The sequence below is a fragment of the Dermacentor silvarum genome, chromosome 1, assembly GCF_013339745.2.
Source record: "Dermacentor silvarum isolate Dsil-2018 chromosome 1, BIME_Dsil_1.4, whole genome shotgun sequence".
NCBI lineage: Eukaryota > Metazoa > Arthropoda > Arachnida > Ixodida > Ixodidae > Dermacentor > Dermacentor silvarum.
The window spans coordinates 55,452,622-55,465,587 of NC_051154.1; positions in this window are offsets into that span (position 1 = coordinate 55,452,622).

The window sequence follows — 12,966 nt, forward strand, 5'->3', positions numbered from 1 at the left end:
CTACATTAATCCGCTTGACCGGCGTCGTCACATGCCGTAAAAGAAACTAAGCGTATTAATTTGGCTGGTCACAGACAGTGGCACAGCTTCAGCCGGTTTTGAATTATACGGTATAAGCTTGGACTAGGTATGTCATTAGCAGCACGCAGCTCCGAATTAAAGCACGGCGTGTGTACTTTTTGCATATATCTTTATCTGGCGTGTTTCTGACGGCGTGCGTGCGTGAGAACACGAAGATGGGTTTAAGGAACTATATTTTTTGTTAGTTACAACGGTATCACGAAAACAGACAGTGAAAATAGAGAACGCGTAGGGGAAATTAACTGTTTGGTTTAATTGAAATGTAGAAATAATAAGAAAAAAAGGAAATGAAAGACGAAGAACAGGCAACATGCCCCAGCTGGTAGCCGAACCCACATCTGCATACGCGTGCGGTGCTGTACCAACGGCCCGCTTCCTTTCATAATCAGCCTGACGTCACGGGCCGTGTGCAAAGCTAAGTTCGAGGCGTGTGCAAAGAGCTGGTGGGCAAAACATTTCCTTCGCGCCATGGCATCTGCTGCGGTGGACTTGTCCGAGTACCTTCGTAAGCTGCGAGAAGCTCCCCGTCAGCGGTACGTCAAGAAGCACTTCGCTTGCGGTGAGCCGTACCATCATCTCTTCCTCTCAGACGGCAGGAAAAACGATTCAAGCGCTGCCCGAACGTGCAAATCGGCGACACATATGCTTACCTTGTGAACACGCCTGGGCCATACTTTATACGGGAGCAATGAAATTGTACCGTTCGCTTAAGGGGTACAGGTATGGTTGTGCTCACTGGGCAATGAGGGTGCGGAAAATTGACATCTATACGATCTCGATCAAGAAAGCTTGATCGCGATTGAATGGATCCGAATCGAGCAAAATCGCCACCGCAAATACTCGTGTAGCATCACTCTATCAGGAAATAGCTCGGCCGCGAACGAAATTGCCTGTGTGACATTAATTGATGCGGAATTACGTTTAAATGCTTGTTCACGCTAATATATATAATGCAATATGTCAAGTAGAGATCTGCCTGCGTGTCATGCGTGCTGTTTCTATCGCGTAAACGCGAAAGTGACCGCATTTGTCCCGGCGGTTGCCTCCTGTGTTTGCGCTCCAAATTAACATCATCCAGCATGACAGCAGCAGGACACTGCCAGCGCAGCAACCGCTTAGTTCGAGTTTTCGAGAAAAGCAAAAGTTGACTCAGCAGATTCTGTCGGTTTCTGACGGCGGCCATTTGTGGGCGCATTGCCAGCACCCACGTTTGTCGACGCTTTTCGTGTATGGGGAAACAGAATAAGCTTATCCCACTGCATTTTTCCGTGCGATTTACGCATCAAACCGCGCAACGACTCACCGGCATGTCGAACCGGCTTGGCGGACGCGCACTAAACACACAAGGAAAGAAAGAACACCCGCAATACACGAAGCTGTCCGCGCACGCCAACGCGCGTGCGGCGTCCTTTTTGACCACCAAACACTTCCTTCCGCCTGCACCCGAAGACCACGTGATCGACTCGTCATGACGTAGGCTGGGAGAGGTCTGTTGAGCTACCGCGGTGGTCCTCCTTGCATGCGTCCACGTCTTCGGGTATTTGTGTATGTGTGAAAGATTAGCCCTGGGACTGTTAGCCAACGCTGCTCACGGCCACGCCAGCAGATGAGGAACGTCACTTCAACTGCAGGCGTCACGCAGTACGTGAGTTTGGGAGCAGGCAACTGGCCAATAAACATTCATATGCCATATATCCCTCATGGCACCAAAGCTGCCGAAGGTGGGGCCCTCACTATATGCAATGAAGAAGAGGAAGGCAATGAATCCCTATTCCAATACTATTTTTACATTTGAATTAAGCATAACATACAATTTCCTCTACGCTTTCTTTGGCTTCACTGTCTGTTTTCTTCATGTGGCTGTAAAAAGAAAAAAAAGAAAAGAAAAGAGGGGCGGGGGGGGGGGGGGGAGTATACAGCGGTTGACATCGAAGAAAGACAAGGTCTTCCGCGGCGCATTAGTTTGCCGCCATGTGATTTGTTGTTTCGTGTTTTTCTATCTTTGTTATTCGTGGAGGGAAGAGAATCTGCCACAGAAGACCTTGCCTTTCTTTCATCGATGCCAACCGCTGTTCAGTCGCCTTAACTTCACTTCAGCGACGTTATTCTCCTTTAGTACCACCTTACTAAAGCACCTTTACTTGACTATTACTTTTATTTTGTTACTTTCTTTATTTTTAAACTGCACAACCTGCGGGATCGGCCCACATTCACACGGCGGTGCGCAATGTCTTCATCTTGCCCTGTCTTCCCCTGCACTAAAATGCTTTCCAAGAACGTTTAAAAATAATATGATTAAAAAAATCACCAACATGCCCTACAGACAGTTGTACTTCACATCCGGTAGTGAGGGCCTCGACGTCGGCAGTCGTTGTAGCATGCCTTTCCTTTTCCCTTTCTTTTGCTAATGGCTGTGAAGCTCACATAGAGTAGCTGAGGTTCGCAAGACCTCAATGTTTCCATGGGAGACATTTCACACCTGACAAGAAACGCGAGCTCTATCTGCGTGGCGCCCCCCCCCCCCCCCCTTCAAACTGTTCATGCATAAAAAAAAAGTGTCACAATTGTTTACATGGAGAGAAAACAGGAGATGAAAGACAGAGATGTTTACCAGAATTAAATGTCCAGTAATCTGTCCTCTAGTGGCGAAAGGGTGGCAGAGATTTGAATATAGGATATGTAGATGTGAAAAGAAAAATAATCGACGTTTACGATAATCCCTAATGCGAAATTTGAGCGCAGCTCCATACGTGTTTTCATTTCACGTGTGTTCAGTGAATCGCAAAACGATCAATGATGCTTTCACGGTCTTCTGATGGGATGTAAGAAAGGAGAGAAGACGGCGCATCTTTTGGGCGCCAATTTCTCCCCAAAACTATATACCGTGTGTATATAGTTTCTCTCCTTAAAACAGTTACCCAAGCTGTTTTAAATCTGATTTAAAAAATTCACCGACGGTTACGGTACTCCCTAATGCGAAATTGGAGTTCAGCTCTATACGTGTTTTCATCCCGCGATATATTGGTTGGCGCGGACAACCTGTCTCACGCGGCACGTTGAAAACGGAGCGAAATGTGGCGCGAATGCCTCGCTAATCGGGAGATCGCGAGAAGCAGCGCGTTGGTGACGCGCGGGTGCCATTCACAGCAGCCGCCGCAGACAGACCTCCCAGACGACGCGCCATCTCGTAACCATCGTCGCCATAGTCCGTCTTGCGCGGCACTACGCTTTTCTTCTAACGCTTTCGCCATACCCTCCTCCTCAGTTTTTCGCCTCATGATTCTGCTGCACCCTCCTCCTCCTCCTCCGTTTTCATCCTCGCTCTCTCTTCGCTCTTGCCGCTTTGATTTTTCATCACCCGCTGCGCTCCGCGTTCGCTCGTTCGCTCGGTTACGCCGGGAACACCGACGCTCGACGCAGGAACGGGCGCCTAAGAGCTGCGTTCTAAAAAACTGCGATTTCGCTCTTGATGCGGAGCAGTGACGCGATAGCTGCCCCGCGATATCTCGCGTAGAAAGCTTCGCGTTGCTTCGTACGGTATCGGCTGGAGTAAACATTCGCAGGTGCACGCGAACAATCTCCTTTCAAGAAGAAGAAGAAGACAAAAACCTATCATTAGATCAAGACATCTTGATGGCGATGATGATTTGATGGTGTTCTTTTATTGGCATACCGTTTGAATCGGGCGGCGACAAATAATCATATAGCCCGCTTGATCTAATCTGGTTTTACTGCATCTATTGCACTCTAGCATTTTGCCTATAACTCCTTGATGTTTTCTTTCTTCATTTAAATCTGAATATGTCTGTAACGACTCCGGCTTTATCAATCTCTTCCCGGCTTTTTTTTTTTTTTCGTTTTCACCAACACCCTAAACGTGTCTTGCTTATCTCGACTGCTGACAAATTAATATTTCCATCCGTTTTGAATCGCAGCGTTTCTGGAAGGGGGACGTTGCCTACGGGGGTCTTGCTGAGTGAATATCTCCGCATTCCATTACGATGTGCTGCGTCGTTTCTGGACTTTCGACACAGGCTTCATTCTGTTGCGAATATTTCCCCCGGTAGGTTTTTGTCCTCAGACAGGCAGCTGGGGCCTCACATAGCAACGCACTACCCTTGGTGTTATCGTACAGATACCCCCCTCCCTACCCCTCTACTCTTAATTTAATTCTTGCCGCATTTGTAATTCTCCATGGTACTTTCTGTTTACATGTTTTGCATCCAATTTACCACCTCTGTATCTCTCACTTTCTTCTTGATGACTTGATGACTGTGTTTGCACTTTCAATTACGCTGTACTTGGTTGCCAACTTTCTTGCCCTCTTCCTCCATTCCATGTCCACGGTTTTGAGGTACAGATATTTGTGTACTTTAGCCGCCCATTTCTTTTCCTCCGTGTTCCTTAGTCTGTCTTCAAAACTATAATTTTGTTCTGCGCTTCTCTACTTCAAAAGAAACCCTGTACTCTTGCCACTCTGCACTGCCTCATGTATTGTTTGGAATTGCGCCCCCAATTCCAAACGGACCACCGACCTCTGGTTCACTTCCAACCCCGACAAGATCGCTGATTTTAAGCACAGAATTGCATTTCCGCAAGTTAGAGCTGGCAGCATTACTCCTTTCTCTTCTTTTGCCTAGGTGGCGCTCCTCCCTGGTGGTGCAGTGAAAATTGGCAATTTTATGTTCCAGCCAGTTCCAGCCTCTTTCCTATCTTGCCTTTCGCTTCGTTTAAAATCCTTCGTACCCGCTGCGATAGCTCACCGGCTATGACATTGCGCTGCTGAGCACGCAATCGCGGCTTTTATCGCGGCAGCGACGACCACGTTTCCGATAGGGGTGGAATGCAAAAACGTTTGTGTACCGTGCATTGGGTGCAGGTAAAAGACACCCGGGTGGTTAAAATTAATCAGGAGGCCCCGACTACGGCGCGCCTCATAACCAGATCGGGGTTTTAGCAATACATTTACAATGCATTGTAAATTCTTCTGCCTCGGTGTTTCTTTGTTGGAGAAACGGCACAATGTACCGTCAGCCAATTGAGAGAAAGAGAGTTTTATAGATAGGAAAGACAGGGAGCTTGACCTGAGCTGGTGCGCTCTAGTCTGCTACTCTGCACTGGGGAAGAGGGCAGGGGAATGAGAGTACTGGGAGGTGTGGTGATGAGAACAGAATCCATTTTTGTCGAGCGCTCAAGAGGCCAGGCACCTTATATGCATTTCTGTAGCATTGCTAGAGTGGCTTGCTCGACGACCTCTTTAGTGAGCGACTCCACCATACAAAATGAATACAGCATCTAGCTTCTTAAGCGCTGATTAAAATTATTATTATTTTTATTTATTTATTTATTTATTTATTTATTTATTTATTTATTTATTTATTTATTTATTTATTTATTTATTTATTTACAGTACCTTACAGGCCTTCCAGAAGGTTGACGGCACACTGTTTAAGTTCTAAGCATATTTTCAATGTTTTTGAAAAAAGACTGTCTGCCGCAGCAGTGGATGCGCTATTCTCAGTACCACATTATCTCGTTCCCTATTTGACTTGTGGATACCAGGTTGGGTTCAAATGCGTCCGCCGAATGTACGTGCTGCCAGGCGTTAAATAGTTTTTCTTAAAGGTGCACACGGCAAACGTCCCAGTTAAAACATGGTTGGAGGCAAAATATTGTTATGCGCCATGGTCAACGAACTGCGGCATACGTCCATATGCAACGACTATAGAACACTGTTTTATAGACTAGAGGGGCGCTTTATTTTTCTGCTGGGGTGTCCTTCCAAGAGCCCTCAAGTATTTTATATAATACCCTTCTCAACTGGTTTTCTTTCTTTTTTTTTTTTTACTTTTCAAAATTCCTGAAGATCCTCCATATATGACTATACTGATTGGTCTCCATAGCTCTTTGAAAAGTAGGATTTGCGACAGGCATGCCAAAATCCAGCGATCATAGAAATTGTTGTTATTTCGGGAAACTATGGCATGTGCCCATATATTGTGTAGGCGGCTTAAGAACCGAAGCCTAATGCATATGTGTAATAGATGCGGGTATCTGCCTGCCTGACTATTAACAGCGTATGTACGTTCATAGAAAGTTAGAACTAGTGGAGAAGTAGTCTTTTTTTTATGTAGTAACGAAAAGCAAAGAGAAAGCTGTGGCGGCTGAGAGGAATCTTTGAATGGCAATCTGTAGACCCGGAGTGGAAATCCTCGCGGGGAACTGGGACTTTTTTTCCGCAATATTCTTCCCGCATAGCACTTTGGGCTGCCTACGATGGACACTGGCGCCACGGCGGACATCAAAACGACTTGGGGAGTGAGTCCATAACAGCTATCGCTGTAAAATTAACTGTCCGCACACACCCGTCTCAGTGCCTGACAACGGGTGTCAGGCATTGAAACGTCTGTCACGCAACCCCGACGCTTCCAGAAGATACGACAGTGCAACAACTCGAGCCAACGTCTGTCGAGACCAGAGCCGAATAATATTGTTTCAGTGAATAATCTTAAAAGACACTGTTCAAATGTATTCCATGTTGACATTGAAGCGTTAAGGGGCCCACGGAAACTGGTCGAAGTCAGTAAATGAGATCTTTAGCCCCTTGACCACGAGAGCTTGTGGGGTACCGGCAGTGCTTTGCCCAGTGTGTCCCAGACTGCTGTTACGTGTGGACTCGCCAATTTTTTGAATTTCTCCATCGCAGATCCAGCAACCAGAAATTGTTGCATTATGGGCACCACACTATTCGCTCTTCTTTTCACAACTTACAGACAATGTGTCCTGACTATGCATTGATCTATGATGATTCCAGGAAAGCGAAGAGTCTTAACTACTTCTAACTTACGACCTTTAATCATAACTGCAAGTCTTCCAAATGCCTGAATGGGAATTGCAAAGCGGCTGAACTCTCACCGAAGGCGCTCACGACAAATCCAGTAAGAAAATAATTCAGGGTGATTTTTTTTTTGCGAGTTTCATTCTACGACTCTCCCATCCAGATGCAGATGAAGTTAGTTCAGGTGAAATTTACGCATTTGACTCGGTATGATATGGCGAATAATACGCCAAGGCTGCAATTAATAATGCTGAAATAAAGGCACTTCCTCGCCCGACTTGCTGCGTTGCTGTTAGTTACGAATCATTTTCATAGTCATTTGTTCTATATAACCACCTCATTCTAAGTAAATCGAATATAAAGCCCTAATCTTCCAGTGAGTGCTCGCAGTGACTAATCGTTCGACAAAATGGCAACTGCCTCCTTCATGTCCATAGTAATGACTTGCGGAAGTTTCTTCAATTACCTCTCACGCAGACAATGTTCATTAACCACGCAGCTCGCACTAACATATAGCTATGCGTACTTTTCGTGTCTTTCTAATTTCGAACGCCGGATGCTAAGTCCAGCGTACAGTTGCTTGCCGTATCGGAGCCACTCACTGCAACTCTTCAGTAACAGCTTGCGAAGCTCGGATTTTATGCACCTCTCGTTCGCCCGTGAATGAGTGTCAGTCACAAGTCTGTCCTGTTGCTGTTTATTGCTGCCCGGCAGGTCTTTAAAGTCCTTCCCTTCCGTCAGTGGTCATTTGCCAAGACGTGCAACGATCTGAGTTGATGGGTGTTCTGGAACACTTCCATAATACCGAAATGTGCCCGTGCCATCAGCAGTGCTACACGTTCATGCATCTAGCATCCTCCCAATCTGTCCTCATCACCACTCATCCTTTATTTTCTTCCCCTTTCCCTATTCCTCAGTGCAGAGAAGCAGGCCAGAGCACACTAGCTCAGACCGACCTCACTCGCCTACTTTTCGTGGCTGCTGCAGTGTCTTTAGAGAACTTGCTAATTTTGTCACGAAGCACGATAACGTGGGAGCTATGCTCATCGAAAAATGGCATCCACCAACTCTCGTCGCTCGCACCAGGTTTTTCGAGGAATCACGTGCAGTTTTGTTCTTAAAAAGAAGAAAAAAAAAGGAAGTAAGCGTAGCAACCACCACAGCCCAAGAATTGTGAATAAGGCATCGGGTGACGAAATATGCTGCTTGTCCAATAACTGTAAGGGGCGAGCGGGGTCAGCGGACGGCGTTCACAGCGTGCACTGCAGAAAGAACAAGAGGGCAAATATTAAAAAAAAAAGATATTTGCCGAAAAAGAAAGAAAAAAAAAAGCGTTTCCAATAAGAATAAAATGCAGCGAGGATTTCGAGGGCAGCTGACAGGCAAGAAAAGAGGTGCCGGGGATTTCCCGCCTTTGGAGCGTTGAAGCGTGAACGGCATTTCTAGTTTATTGCGACCTGGAAACTCAAACTTTGCAGATTCTAAGTCCCTGGAAAACAGGATTGAAGCGTCCATGTTTTTGCAGAATATTCTTAGCCTGTCCTCGAAGCAGTCCAAAGTCCAAAGGGCAGCCTTTGGCCAATGCTGTGCTCGAAGAGCCCTGGATTACTGAAAGTAGGTGGCGTTTCGAAAACGCTGACTTCGACGAAAGGTGGAGCGGATTTTGTAGGATTCGCTGGCCTCCGCACAGCCGCACGTTTACTTATTTTTATTTTCTTGCACTTTAGACATTTCTTCTTACGAGCTGAGCTTTCAGAGTGCAGATTGCAGCTTCTGTAGGAGCGGACAGAAGGACGCGTGGGCGCGTTTATAATATCTTGTGTGTGTGAGTTTAACTTCAGGTGCGTTGGCACTAAGCTCCGGTCACCATGGCAGCAGCCGTCAGTGTGGTTCTCACGGTGAGATAAGGCTTGCCCTGCGCTGATGTCGCCGTCGTAGCGAAGCAACTGGCAATGTTCTTTTTTCCAGTCAGTTTAGGAGTGAAGCACACCAGCAAAGAATGAATAGATCGCAAACAGAGTAGAACAATTTTCACGCTGGCCGGCTCTTTATTTCTCTTGTGGCGCAGAAATGACACATTAAGCTAACGTGTAGTGCATGTTTACAGTGCCAGCGCAGTATAAAAAGAAAATGCCACCAAAGGATACATAAGCAAACGCTTGCTGTTGATGAAAATAGACATCATACATTAAACAACAAATGCTGTTGAGTATAAGGTGGAATACAACATCATACTGTACAAGATGTTAGTTACGATGTGCTGTTACCGTTGAAGAAAAATAAAGGCCTTGAAAAAGACAAGTCCACTTGTCGAAACGTTGGCTCCTGCCCTCACCTTGTTCTCGTGTTACTCAACGTCTTGAATCGCCATCTCCCGCATTCCCCGTGTTTTCCATAGAAGAATAAACGATATGTGTTTTAACCTGCATGCTCCGTGCACACGAGTGAGCACCAAGAAATAATACCTTGTTTTCAAGTCAATCAAGGACAGCAGCCTACCTCTCCTTCCCATCCCATAGCCCCCCCTTCCTATGTGTGTGTGAATCAGTGCTGGGCAGTATCGGAAGATGCATGTGTCTTAGATACTCTTTGGGTATCTTGTGTATGTGTATCCTGATACGTCTGGCAAGACGTGTATCAGTATCTGTATTTGCGATACAAGAAAGAATGTATCGGTGTATCTTAAATACAAGATACTGCTATCGCAGGATCACAGTGCGAAACGATAAATGTTGGCTTAACTCCGCTTCTCAAGCTGATACTGCTGCCACTAAGCCACCCGAATAAAACTAAAGGCAGTGACTTTTTTTTTTTTTTTTGTCTTTTCGCCAGAGCCCCCAGCGAGGGCAGATGATGAGGTCGGCGCGTCCCTATTGGTGGAGCAGAGTCATGTGGTGGCGCGAGACACAAAAAAGCCCCCGAACTTCTGCGCGCAGCCGACCTTTTGATTTCTTGATTTCTTTTTTTCTTTATTCTTTTTTTTCTTTTTAGTTCAGCCGGTGCCATGACACTTGCTCGTAGCCACCGTACTGTGCTGCGTATGCCAATGCGTGCGGCGTCTTTCGCGCAAATTCTGATGTCGCTATAGTGTCGTCAACGAAGCTTCTCTTGCATGGTGCTTTGTTACGAAGTCTGAAGAATGCGATAATGGGGTGCGTCTCGTGGCTTTCACACACCAGCGATATGAAGGATCTCGGGGATGTAAGTTTGACAGTTGTGATCCAAAGCGTGGATGGTGCTGCTTCCGGGAGACTTGTGCATAAGGCGGCTATTTTGTGTACGGGATTAATGCTCGCAAGCACCAAAAGCAATTTCGTGGACTACGTTCCATGATAAGAATTCCGCAAAACATGAATAAGCTACGAAAGCTGCACATTACGACCGGACTAGCGCTTGTTTATACGTTATGAAAGTTTGATCGGCTCGATTTTACAGCGAAGCTGTTTATGGCTAGGGTTTTCTGGGGATTTTTCATGTGCGTAAGCAAAACTCAGGTTCCGCGCGAACGCGCTCGTGCCACTGCTTGCGCGTTCATCGTCGTCTTCTTTCACAGCTGGCTCGTCGGCGTCCATCGGAAATGCATTTTGAGTAGATTAGTTATCAATAGGCACCATTTTCAAGATCAGTAGACTCCCAGGTATATGATAAAGGTTTTTGAAAGATTTGCCGCTGTTCGACTCGCGTCGGCCGGGGATGTACGTTCGCACCGCCCTCTCTTTGTTGGCGTTCCAAGCGCTTGCGTATCTGTTTCCTTTCCTTCCACTCTCCCGTGGTGGCGGTGTATAAACAAACCTGAAATACAAGTTGCCGTTCTCCATTTTGAATTTCACTTCTCTCCTGTCGCCGTAATGGGGAGGCCGTGCATAGCCCGGACTCCCGAGGAGCAACGCGCCTATTAAGAGCGACGGCGAGAACAGATGCGAGAGTGCAAACGGCGCCGGCAATTGTCCACCGATCAACACAAAGAATGAGCACCGATCAAGACCATAAATGTGTTCGTACCTTTGTTTAAAATTCTGTGTCATGTCTGTGTCGTGTTCATCCACCTACTCAGAGTGGAATGACTCATGATATTATAGTCAACGCGCTCCAAACATAAGAACGCTATTTTTTGAAACTCAAAGAGCCAGAATTAGGCAAACAGTGCTAAGAAATGAAGTATTAAAACCGTGAACTTGGCCCAAACAAACCATGTGCTGACCGCGTTACTTTTACGATCGGTCCGAGTGCGTTCTAACGATTCTATCAACGCTGCTTATATAGGACCTACTCACGCAGATAAGCGAGCTTGCACTTGCTCTCTGAAATAGTTGTGACCAACGGACGTAAATTATTGTCCACTTTAAACCGCGTAGAAAGAGCATTCATGTTAAGCAGCTAAATCAACCCCAATAAATTGTTTCGGAATGAAAATATTATACTTTGCACAAGAAAGACAAACATTTTGAGATGCTAACAGACATTTCATTCAAATGAAACAAGGTTGGTCGGAGTTAAGAAATTTCCAAGCAAACATTTTTGTGCATGCGCGTTTGCTGTTACATTATCTAGATCGATAACAAGAAATTTGCGAATGTATCGAAGTACATTAATACACAAATGGAAAGTATCGTATCGGATACAATAATTGAGGTGCTATCTTTTATCTGTATCTCAAATACTTGTTGACCGAGTATCTTGTATCGTATCAAGATACAATTTCAAAGTATATTTGCCCAGCCCTGGTGTGAATGTGTGTGTGTGGAGACCAGGTGCAGGCTTCGAGCGTGGCCTCCGAAATGGAAGGCGCACCGGTGCTTGCGAACGCTGGGAAACACGTAATGCGGCAACCGGGCTCCTCTCTCGCTCTTCTTTCTGGACACGCTGCGCCATCTAGTGGCGCTGCCGAGAAGTCCGCGCGTGGCCTCCGAGACAAGCAACGTGGCGTGCCAGTGCCGGCGAACGCTGAGAATTGTGGATGGCGCCTAGTGTTCTTAGGGAAGCGCGAAAGAGGAGTCCAGCTGCAGTGAACGCCTCATACAGAACTCGTTTCGACGGTGGCAATACGTTGACGCTGCATTGATTCAATGCTAAACGCATATTACCGTCGACAGTCATCGCGAGATGGGTACTGCCGATGCTGTTTCGCGCCGAAATTCTCCATTACCAGAACACAAGAAGACTCTACCCAACTCCTCACCCAGTGGCGCACCGACGGGGGGGGGGGGGATTCGGGGGTTGTAACCCCCCCCCCCCTGAGGCCGACTTAACCCCCCCCCCCTTTTGTTTAACCCCTTTTCTTTCCTTACGCATTTGAGTACTGCAACTAAGATGTAAGACGCGCAATCATCTGCACACTCGCAAAAAGCGCATATTTTTGACAATTTCCCGTGAAGAAATCGAAGTTAGTGCTGTTTAGATGGTATTGGCAAACTGTAAACCCCTCCCCCCTCCCTGGCAGAGATCCTGGGTGCGCTACTGTCCTCACCGCAAGCCAACAACAGTCAAAGGAGAAGGCTACAAACAGGCAAATTTCCGCACGGAACGCTCCTACACGCCATGTACGCGATATCATATCAAGGCGACTTCATTTTTTGCGACGTGTCCAACTCCCTATACAACATGTCATGGGAGTGTGGGCGCAACCCAAGGCTAAACAACATTACAGCACCGACCAAAGAGGAGTGGGAGAATCGGCTGACGTACGTGCGTGTACCTTTAGGACCAGCAAACGTCTGGTGGACAGGGCCAAGCTGGCAGTGCAGGTCCGCGGTTTCCTAGACTAGGGAGGCCGACCACCTTGGGCGAAGAACAGCCGGCACAAATTATTGAATAAAGTTTAGTCATCCCCCTCACGTTGAAACACTAGCAATGAACTTGCAAAGTTCATTCTTTGGCTCCTGTAGGACACAATGTAGACCAAATACTATCGATAAACACTGAACTGTGTTCGAGTAGACGCTATCTAAATCCATGATATCCATGGCTGTATAGCTGGCGCTTGAACTACACGGCGGTGTCGCCACCTGCCTTTCGCTCTTGCGTCTTTTCTGGCTCACCAAACTTGA